Below are 12,369 nucleotides of genomic sequence, written 5' to 3'. Positions count from 1 at the left end.
GGAATCATCTCTTTTGATATATAATTTCCTACCAAAGATTTTGAAATACTTAACTGTCGGTGTGTGACCAAACCATAACTCATAAGGTGTCTTATCGGTATCTCCTTTGATATGAACTCTATTGAATGTGTATACCATCGTTCTTATAGCTTCTCTCCAATAGATATGAGGCAAATTAGCTTTCATCATCATGGTTCTAGCTACATCCAAGATAGTTATGTTCTTCCTTTCCACAACTTCATTTTGCTGAGGTGTCCGAGGTGCAGACAATTGTCTCCTTATCCAATTCTTCTCACAATAATTGTTAAATTCACCGGATGTGAATTCTCCACCATGATCTGACCTTAAGCATTTAATCTTCAATCATGTCTCTATCTCAACTTTAGCTTTAAAGATTTTAAACTTCACAAATGCTTCAGACTTCTCCCTTACAAAAGTAACCCACATCATTCTAGAATAGTCATCAATGATTAGCATGAAATATCTATCACCTTGAAAACTTTTGATTCTAACAGGACCACACAAATCAGTATGAATAAGATCAAGAACGTCATTAGATTTTTCTTGTATACTCTTAAAAGAAATCCTGACTTGCTTTCCCATTTGACATTCCTTACATACTGAATTATAGGGCTTTACAATCTTAGGTATATCTCTAACTGCCTTAGTAGAACTGATCTTCACAATGCAATCAAAATTCACATGACACAACCTCTTATGCCATAGCCAACTCTCATGAATTTGTGCAATCAAACATGTCTTCTCACCACAGTTAAAATGAAAGATATTACCTTTAGTCTATGTACCAGTTGCAATTTCCAAACCAGATCTATTGATAATCTTGCATTTTCCATCCTTGAACTATAACTGAAATCCCTTATCCACTAATTGTCCTACACTCAAAAGATTATGCCTTAAACCTTCAACATAATAAACATTATCAGTGTTATGCTTACCATCTAGTGATATTGTTCCTTTTCCCTTGATCATGCATGCTTTGTCATCTCCAAATCTAACCAGACCACCATCAATTTCTTGCATAGTTAAGAACTTCCTTTTATCTCCAGTCATATGATGTGAACCAAAGATTACTTTAGTGGCGAATATTCGCCAATGGCAAATTTTTCACGTCGGTGACCTGGGAAATGGCAAATATTTTGTACCGACTGGGGGTGGCCATGTCGCCATAACATTATCAATTTTTGTCAAATTCACGACCCGATCACAATATGTTTTATGTAATTAAATGTTTCTACGTGAGGATTTCGCCAATACAATATATGGTGGACACACGGTAAATTTATTTTTTTCGCCTACACTCTCTGAGGTTGCCTTAATAGACAACCATGATTTTCCTATAACCATATGAAGATTTGTTAGCCAAGAGGACCCAATTCGCCTGACATTTTGCCAATGTGTGTCTCCATTCACCCCAATTTTTGCTAACTATATTGTATTTGCCAATTATTTGGATGACCCATAATCACCTTGAAAATTACATAAGTCGTGTTATAGTTAAGCAGGATTCGCTAAATATTTGTATACCATATAAAATTCTTGTGGAATTCACCATATAAGGATTGGTATAGATACATTCAAAGATCATATCCATCTCTACACAATCTGGTGGGTTCTATGATTTGAATTTGGATCAATAGCGAAGTTTCAGACCAAGGAAAATCATTGTTGTTGACTACATTGGTGACTGGTAGTGACCTAAAGGTGAGCGATCATATTTTTGAAGTGTTGTAATATTATTCAGAATTTATCTATATCTATTTGCACTGTTGAGTTCATTCTTATTTAGTGGGGACCCATCAGTGCTAAGTGGTCAATCGAGATATTCAGACCTCAGACATCTAGATTGTAGGTCATAGGGCCAATGAAACATATATTATACTTTATAGTCTATTATTACTTCTTCAACAAATTGACTTTTTTTTGCAGCCTTTATTTCGTTGGAGATGTCGAACAGGAAGAAGGGTAGGAAACCTGAATGTGGGGAAGGCCACGAGAGGCCAACAAAACATGAAATGTTGTCTTCATACTTTGGCTTTGGAAAAGATTGTGGTGAAAATCAGGAAGGTACATCATCACAAGTACAAGTACAAAATTCACAAGCTACACCGCATGTTGAAGACGATGGCGAACCTGATATCTTAGATCATGATGATCTTGAAGAAGATTATCTGGTAGATACCCAAGTTAGCTGGAATGATATAATCGACTTGGGTGATAATGCCATAGATGATAATGCATGAAAGGAAAAAAGAAAAGCTAGATTAAAAAAGGATCAACCAAAATCAAAAAAGGATTGGGAGTGGTATCTGTCAGTGAGGAATTTTCAAATTAATTGGGCATCAAATTATCCATTCATTGAACCAGTGGAGAGTCCAATTGAAAGCGAACCTCCAATAGAATGTAGGTGTAAGATTTGCACTTGGAAAGATAAGAAGGAAGTTAGGTTGCAACTAAAATTTGACACCATAGAAAAGCATATGGGTAAATTTTATGAAAAGCAAATGATAGATGGAGTTGAAAATCAGTGATAAGATGGAAAACAAAGGAGGAATGTAAGCATGTGAGGAATGCTGAAGAGTATTATTTTCATGAGAAAATACAGATGAAGGCTACTAAAGCTAAAGGTTCTATTGAAGCTAGTTTTAGAAAAGCAATGCAAATAGAACAATTGGGAAAAGTTGTTCAGTTAAATGTTGTTTTTTATATTTTGAGCAGAGGGCGTGCTATGACAGATTTCCCATCAATTAGTGGTTTATTACACTTTTTGAAAGTTCCCAACTATCCTAATAGTCATTGGTCAGTAAATAGTAGATGGGAATGGGCAAGTTGTCTTGCTGAGGTTGAAAAAGAAGAGGTAAAGGAAAAAATAAGAGAGTCAAACTTTATTGCATTTTCTTTAGATGAAGTTATGACAGTAGAAAATACTTCGTGGGTATGCATGCATGTTTATACTATACAGAATCATGCCCGCCAACCTCATCTACTATCTGTTGCTAAAATGAAGGATAGTGCGACAACAGAAAATTTATTTCAACTAGTAAAGAGATGTTTAATTGAATATGGAGGTATGGATGACATGACAGTTGCCAAAAAATTGGTGTGTGTTGGAGCAGATGGAGTTTCAGTAATGCAAGGTCACAGGAACGGTCTTTGTACAAAGATTGAAACTTCTTTTGCACCGTACATTACTGCAATTCACTGCATGGTTCACAGAATGAATATAGCTTTTGGAATTCTGAGCAAGTATGCTTCAATAAAAAAAATTAAAATTTTAATCAAAGAGCTATACTCACACTTCTGTCGAAGTCCCAAGCAATTTATGGAATTTCAACACTTTCCTGATGGAATAATTGATGGGAACAATCTTCTCAAGGATAATGATACCAGATGGATCTCTTTGGATGGTCTAGTGCATCGAGTTTTTTCAAAATATCCATCCTTGATTGGACTATTTCACACAACTCACGATGAATCAGAGCAACCGAAATTACCTGACCTTCTTCGAAGGTTAAGTAATCTAGATACATTCTTAACTTTAGTAGCTCTTCTGCCCATGCTAGAGGAAATGAGGAATATTATGAAGGTTGCCCAAAAAAGAGCTTTGTATATTATAGAATATGCTATGCTGCGTAAGTTGACATGCATGGCCCTCGATAATCTCTATCGAAATCAACCAACACTATCTGATGATAATTTTGTTAAGTGGTGGACACTCACAGATCTTAACAATCCTGATAAATTTTTACAAATCAGTGAAAATGGGGAGGTATGTACCAATGTATGGGGAGTTGACATACCGATGCACTTCTATGCCACAGTTGACCCCGAGGAACTAGGAAAACACCCCAGGAAGCAAGAGTTACAAGGGAATATTTCGACAAGATTGTTTAGTCTGCAACTACTTTTGTGAAGAAAATTGCCTATGATCTTTCCTCACAGATTAGAAGTAGATTTCCTCCTGGCAACCCAGGCATGTCTATTGTGTTTTCTCAATATTGGGGCCTCAACAGTGCAACTGATTTTCGAAGTAAGCTACTGACTTTGATAAAACAATTTTGCATATCCAGAGAATTGAATGGAGTAACTATAAATGGAATATTAGATGAAAATAATCTTAGAGATCAATCATCTTGTTTTGCATACACTATGAGGGAACAATATGGCAGAATGGAGAACCCCCACGAGGAGGGATCAATAACAAGGCTTTGGAAATATATAGATGAGAATGTAGTATTGCATGATTCAATACCAAAATTTTTGAAGCTTGCTAATTTAGGTCTTACCATGATATTGGGTTCAGTGGAATATGAGAGAGTTTTTTAGTGCTTTGGGGTTCCTAAAATCAAAGATAAGAAACAAACTAGACAAAAATTTGGAAAATTGCTTGAGGCTCTATACATCTAGGTATGATGTCCACACTTTTCCTTACGATAGGGCACTAAAAATCTGGAGGTCCAAATGTGAAAGAAGGGATTTGGGAAACACTTCAAACCAAAGTGCCAGTGGGAATATTGACTCATGTACTGGACCTACTAGTAGCATTGAGATGCAATTCAGCGAAGGTATGCAGACTCAGAGTGAAGAAAACACAAACAAGAATCAAGAAAGCTTTGAATTTGATGAGGATGAATGGCAACTGTAAGAGATTGGTATTTATTAATCTTAATACTTATTATTGTATCTCATCATTCATATTACACAAGCACATTATTATGGTTGATAACTTGATGATATTTTATGAGTCTGTCAACTTTTGCAATTAGAATTTAATATTGATTTGTAATTATATTTTTCAACTTTCTATTTCCATATTTAAAATAGCATAATAAAAGACCATAATGTGTTTATTGATACAGAGATGTTTATTTAGACATGTTGAGAACTTATATTTTCATTAATTCTTTCAAAATATAGCCATATGATACAATTCATTCAATACACCACTCTATGTGATTCTCCATGCAAAAGTCAATACAAAGTTTCAGAACCCTTTGCAAATGACCCTGAATTTCCTTTTATAGAAACAAGGGAGCAACAACAACTTTAGGTCTATTTGCAACATGTGAAGACTCAGCATCAAAATCAATTACTAAAGCACTAAACATTGAATATATCATCCCGACTACGATCAGTATCACAAAATCAACACAAATTTACATGGCCATCACAGGCCGGATTAGCAATTTAGCAATTTAACAACTGCAACATATCTCGTGTTCAAAAAATAGAGTTTAAAATTAAATATTAATTCAAGCTATGACAAATTAAATATAGATAATAGCAGTGCCCAAAACCTAGTAATCAGACATAGAGAAATGCAAAAATGTTAAAACTTGGGAGAATTTGAGAATACAAATTTACATGCTGAAGGTTTGCACTGTGCATCATAGATTCATAGGCTAGATTAGCAATAGCGAGTGCTGGTTTTTTCCTGTTCATAAAACAGAGTTATTTCAAGAGATGCCAAATTCCAAACATAAAAAACATAAAACCTTGAAATTAAGAGTAAAAGCAGAAAATTGTGCAATACATACTATGATTCTTGAGATTTCTGAGCCAGTTTTTGTAGGGTGATCCACTCTTCATTTGATGGAAGGTCAATATTCTTTAAACTATGGAAAGTCAACTGCAACTTCATCAATAATCCATATTTAGAAGAGTGACTTGACATCACTATTTCACCCAATACCGCATTCAGAGTTGTAAATGGTTTGATGAATTTCAGAAAGCTTTGGGGAGTTGTGTTCCTAGGAAGCAAGTCTAAATCAGACTTCAATTTTTTCTCCATGCTTTTTTTGTAAGCTTCTTTTCCAATGAATTTATTTGATGGGTCAATGGACTTAGGCAAACCAAGTTTAATCAAAGTAGTTGTCTTTTCTTGCAGCTTCAATATCTTTTTGCCACATTTATCCATAACTTCTGATGTTTCCCTTAGTTTCTACCATTTTTGAAGGATAGATGATGTCTTAACTATGGCATCAATTCGGTTGTTAATTCCCTTGGATGCCAAATAGATGTCACTGGTACTGTAGACTACTTGCAAATTTTTTTTTGCCATATCCTCTTTTGAATAAACATGTATGCTCTTCTCAATGTGCCCTTTTATTTTCATATAAATTAATCTCAGACTTTCATTCAATTCAAACCATTCACACAACTTGTCACTCCTCTGCATTGTTTTCCCCCAAATGTTTTCTTGTATATACTTCGTTGTATTTTTCATATTATCTTTCAATATATCCTTCGAAGTTTTAATTTTATCATTTGCATTGTGCAGGTCTTCTTTCATTTGTGCACATTTTTTTTCTTTCTTCCTCTACTACCTTTTCCAAATGTTTTTCTTTTTCCTTCTCATGATCCAATAGGTCCTATATTTTTCTTATTTTGGCAGCAACAGACTCATAACTTTTGTAAAAATTTTGAAAACTGGCTCTTTCATCATCAATTTTTTTATTACTTTTAGCCAGTTTTTCCCTCAATTCCTTCAATTTTGCCTCCATCTTTTCCTGCTCTACAATTTCTACTGCAGAGCCTAAATTCTTTATCCTTTTTTGTAAATCATTGCACTTGTTATCTACTACTTTCCTCTTTGATTTTTTCATTTGTCAAGTATGCCTGTAACTTTTCTATTTGTTTCTCCAGATTATTTTTTTCTCTCTCCACCTTTAGCAGTGAAGTGTAGACCAATTCGTTAGTCCTTTTTGACACACTAATTTTGTCCACATTTTGTACTTTGGAAAAATTCATTTGGAAGGTGCTAACTTGAAATTCAGATGGATCTATCTGACTATGTGGTGGATTTTATCTTTATTTTGGGGCATAACAACCATGAACTCCATCATAGCTTTGTGTGGGTCATATGTTGGAAATACCCTGTTCCTTGCAGGTTGTTCCTCTAAAACTTCAGTCAGGGCCACCCTCTACAATGCTCTCTTTTTTTCTTTATTTGCATTTGTTGTGTGTTCAAAATTTTTATAGTAATCACGAAATTGAAATTTGGGGTTGCTGAAGCAATTGAATGTTTGAAAGGTGAAATAGTAGAGGCTACAGTTCCACCTATGTCTGTGGTTTTAACTAATGCATTATGAGGAGTACCAACAACCATTCCTGATCCTATCCCACTGTCACTTACATGTGTAGTTTTTATAGTCTTTTGAGGGTTCTGTTCTGAAGTCGCAAACGATAGATTTGTAGCGGCAGTGGCACTTGATATAAGATTCTAAATAGTATGAGTATCTACCACTAGTGGCCTCTTGCGAGAGATATTTTATTGTTGCACTTGTCTAACACCAAGACAACTAGTATCAGTAGTAGTACCCATGCCAACCCCACCAATCACAGTGGCACTTGACTGAACACAAATAGGAATACTATCCCCAAATTCCCCACTAGTGGCAGTGGCACTTGATTCACCACCAATGGGAATACCATGATATGGTGGTGGTTGTGGATTGGAACCTCTAACAAATGCAGGTGGACCTGGAGGGTAATGAGTAGTACCTTTCTGTGATGAATCTGATGAATCAAGTCTAATGACTAGTTTAACATGAGCTTTTGATTTTGAATCTGATGGAACTTGTACCTCAAGTGGAAACCAGATGCCTTCTCCTCTAGGACCTAGATCACCACCTTCAAAACCCATTTTTTTCACAATGTTTGCCCCTTTGCTATATTTTTCTTTCATGGACCCATTGACTCCACCTAATATTGTTGGGACTGTAGTAGTTGTTGGAGTGACCTCAACCTCATACTCATTTTCATCACCACTCCTGTCATATGTTGTTGTGGGATGCTCCATATTCTACAGTTTTCTAAACTCTGCATCCTCGTCGATGGTCTCAAAATATGCATTGGTCTTTGGTTCATCAATATTCTTCCTCATATTCCAAAAATTATTTATTTTGGTTTGAGTCCAAAATACGTCTGCACATTCTTGCAGAATTATTTTGGGAATAGATTTGTTAGATGGATTAGCATATTTTTGGTAGAAATTGTAGGACCTCCTATTTTGGATGCCCTCCTTTGTTGTCCTATGTGTGTGCAATGCCATAATTTGTGATGACAATTATTCTATTGAAATGTTATTGTCAGCAACAATTTTCTCCATCTCTTTTTTTACCTCATCCCAGGAGTCCATGTTTCTAAGCTTTTCTAGCAATGGTTTACTTTCATGTTGACATAACACTGAAGAGTTCCCATTTTTCTTAAGCCTTGCTTGAACTACACTGATTGGATCATACTACTAGAGACCCTCATCACCAAAGCTAAAAAAATTTCAAAAAATCATGTGCCACATTAAATGCTTTTCTCTCAAATGTGAACCCTCCACATGAGAAAGGCAAGGAAGGAAATATGCTCTTCTTTTTCTGACCATGAAAGTGCCTATCTGTGCTCTCCAACTTTCGTACATATTCCAATGCAAATACCCTCTCTGTCACATATATTAGAATTCTATAGGGTTTTACTGTTGATCCGTAAAACCTTGACACAATGTATTATTTCATGAAGAACCAGTCAACCAATTATATTTGACTTCCAAGTTGAATGCAGTCTCTACAAGACACAGGCAATCTAGGCATTGGGGGGCTTGTAATTTCATTATACATTGGTGCCAAAAAGAAGTCTACAAAATGGTTGTAGTTCTTTCTGTTATCATGCATCCTTATCTTAGGTGTCTATTCATATATTGGACACTCTATTTTGTTCTGAGTCTTCTCATCAATCTTATAGTTCACAATGTGAAGATTGTTGGTCTCGAATATTACACGATACTTAGATAGAAGAAGATAGCACAAGTAGGATGAGAACCTAAATGTCTTACAGTAACCTTTTTTGATCATTAGTAATTATTTTTGCATGGATTGAACAACGTGCTTAACAAAATTATATCTTACTGGTTGAATTACACAATGGATATTAAAAATCATTTCAAGAAGGCTAACACCCACTTCCCTATCATTTTTCAATCCCAAGCAAAATGTCAGCAAGGAAATAGTATCCTGAACCCATGGAACAAAAATGTTACAATCATAAGGAGGCTTATGATTCTGATCCAATGGAGTACCACACATTATTAGAGCTCTGATAAATGAATCTCTATGACTTGGATCAAGACTCATAATTCTCTGTTAGCTTTCCTAGGTCAATGTGGACGTTTGAGTTTTGTGCTTCAAACCCTAGGTTCAACAAATGAGCAAATTCTCCCTTGTTTATGGATATTATTTCCTCTTTTGTATTTTTATTGACAATTTATTTTTAATCTTCATCATAATTTTCGGCATAGACCATGACAAATTCAAGGCAAGGGAATACTTTAGGTAACACCATGCTTCCCAATCTAGCATCCCACGATGTGATTTTATTTGTTCTTTGTTTTAACATTGTGTTGAAAACAATAAATTTTGCCTTGCTTGGATCTGATGCCTTATTAGAAAATGCATATCTAATTTCTATGATACACTTTTCACTATGGATAGCAAGGTCATAAATATCATGGTATTCATCAGTGAAACCTGATGTTTAACCAATTCGGTTAGGTATATTTTTTTATTCACTTGGCATCTTGTTGAACTACTGCTTCCTGACTTCCCCATTGTTGTTACTGTTAATAATTCAAAATAATGCTATAAACAAGCCTAAAAATGCTAACCCTCAATTTGAACCACGAGATTAAAAATAAAATAAAAAACATGGGATGTAGGTGTTTTAGATTTTACCCAAAATTTCTGTTTCACTAGATTGGCACAGATAGACTCTGTTGCATTCCTCAATCTAGTAACCGTTTCTGAATCTCCTTGGATTTACTGGTTTTTCCATGAAATGAAATACAATTATGAGTAACTTATTTTGAAAACACTGAAAAGTTCAAAAGTAATACCTAAAGGGAAAATTTTCCAAAATCTTGTTGTAATTTTATAAATTATTATTAATATCTATTCATCGTTGAAGGACAAAACATTCATTTCTTCAGTCTAAATTCTGAGGACAATGGACATGTCACCAGACTCGAGTGATGAGTCACTTTTCTAGATTGTTTTTTAAGTCTTTTTAATCCTTTTCAACTTCCACCCAAAATAGAGCTTAATTATAGTTAATTAAATGTAAAACATTCAATTCCGGGTCAAGTTCTCAAAAATGTGTTTACTTCCCACATTCGGGCTGAAATCCACCCTAAGTCATTGATCTGTGCTCATCCAACGGATGATGGTATCTGTTGTCAGTTGGCGTGGGTCCCAGGACTTTTGCCATTTTTTGGCCACATCACCAAACTTGAGTCACTTTTCGGGAATGGTTTTGAAGATTTTTTAATCCTTTTCAACTTCTACCCGAGATAGAGCTTATTACAGTTAATTAAGTATACAATTACAAATTTAAAATTTAACTATACTTAATTAAATGTTTATCATTTATGGAAGTCTTCTATTAGAAGTTTGAAAAAAATAGTATCGTTCCCACATTCAACCTGAAATACACCTCACGCCATTGATCTATGCTCATCCAATAGATGACAATATCCTTTGTTAGTTTTCATGGGTCTCATTATACATAGGATTTATGTCACCCAAATGCCACGTCACCTGACACTCCATCATCCCATGGGCCATAACCTTTCTTTCCTGTTGGTGTTCAATGACACGTGTTTCTGGTGAAAGTTTGAAAAAAAATTTAGAGATCCCACATTCGGCTCGAAATACACCTTAAGTCGTTGATCCATGTTCATCCAATGGATGATAATATCTGTTGTCAATTGTCATTCATCCCATTATCAATAGGATTTGAATATGAATTAATATATAAATTTATAATGAATTAAATATATAATTTCAAAACTTGCATGATATCTGATTTTTTTATCGATAATTTTTGTATTGTATTACTTGGAAATAAAATATTACAAATATGCAAGTATAGGTGGTATAGTAAAACCACCAGATTTCTACCACTGCAAAAAACACCCCCAAGGGACAAGACCACCATTCCCAACAAAAAATAAAACCCTACTACATGCAAAAACCCCATAATTCCAATTTGGTATACCAAAATTTGTAGCAGACATCCCCTCATACATACAAAGTTGGGGAGAAAATGGACATGGAATAAAAAGATACAAATAGACAATACCAAACACCACCGGCCATAGCAGGATTAACCCAGAAACGGCCTGTACTCCATGTCATCATAGAATTTTGAGAGTTGCTTCATGGCTTGGGTAGTCTTGGGTCTCGGCCACAACTCTCAACCCACCTTTGCACATGCCACTTCATGAAGGACCGTTAAAACCTCATCACACTACATCAACCTTGCAAACAATTTGAAGGCCTTCCACCCATGCCAAGCAAGAGCTCTACATCTTGCCTTCAAATCACCATCAACCCATCGAATGAGTGGTAGCGACGCCACCAGACCAACCACCCCTACCTCAGGAACAATTTCCACCTTTGGGACCACATGAGAACACACACTATCCAGATTTAACAGGTAGTGCCCATCAATTACAACTCTTAGGGCATTTTTTACCTTGTCCACCTCATCCTCAAATTGGAGACCCCAAGTGACAATCAATGAATATGCCTCCATATTTGTCTTGTAACGATGACCTACATGGACAATTTCCTCTCCCAACAACATTTTCACACTCTCATACATCCGCTCATCCTTAAACAAGAACAAACCTTTCAGCCTCCTGTCCATAAATCGTTTGAGAAATGGGACTAATTTCTTATCAGTATGGAAGGAGAAATTGGCTTCCATGTTTCTTAAGAAACCCAAGACAATGCTACAAGTGCAGACAATATGATACCAAGACTTCCAATCCACCCAAGATTTAAACACCTCTCACTCAATTCTAATTTCTGACATCCAACGACATCGGTTGTCGGCATTAATCACAAACTATGCCATCATTCCTCCACATGCACTAGTTCAATCACATAATTCATCCACACAAGCCGACATGAAAGCCACATATAGGCTAAATGTTAACCATTCACTTTCAGTGATGTGCGTACCATAGGTCCATAAGGCAATATCACTGCATATCTGTTGTCAGTTCCTATGGGTCCCATTATACATAGGATTTATGCCACTCAAACGCCACGTCACCTAGCGCTTCATCGTCCCATGGGCCATATCCTTTATTTCATGTCAGTGTTCAATGAAACATATTTCAGGTGTTCAATGTACACATATCTAGTTAGTTGGACTTTTTTTTATATTGAAATTATGCAAAAAAATTGCAAGTTGGACTTTTAATTCACTTGTTTTTCGCAAGATAAACATCTTTTTTTTATAAATTTATAATCAATGTTAATAATGATAATCAATGTACAAATAATTAATGGAACAAAC

This window comes from Cryptomeria japonica, chromosome 6 (assembly GCF_030272615.1).
Source record: "Cryptomeria japonica chromosome 6, Sugi_1.0, whole genome shotgun sequence".
NCBI classification, from domain to species: domain Eukaryota; kingdom Viridiplantae; phylum Streptophyta; class Pinopsida; order Cupressales; family Cupressaceae; genus Cryptomeria; species Cryptomeria japonica.
The sequence above is the reverse complement of the archived record's forward strand: the minus strand, read 5'-3'. Positions refer to the sequence as shown.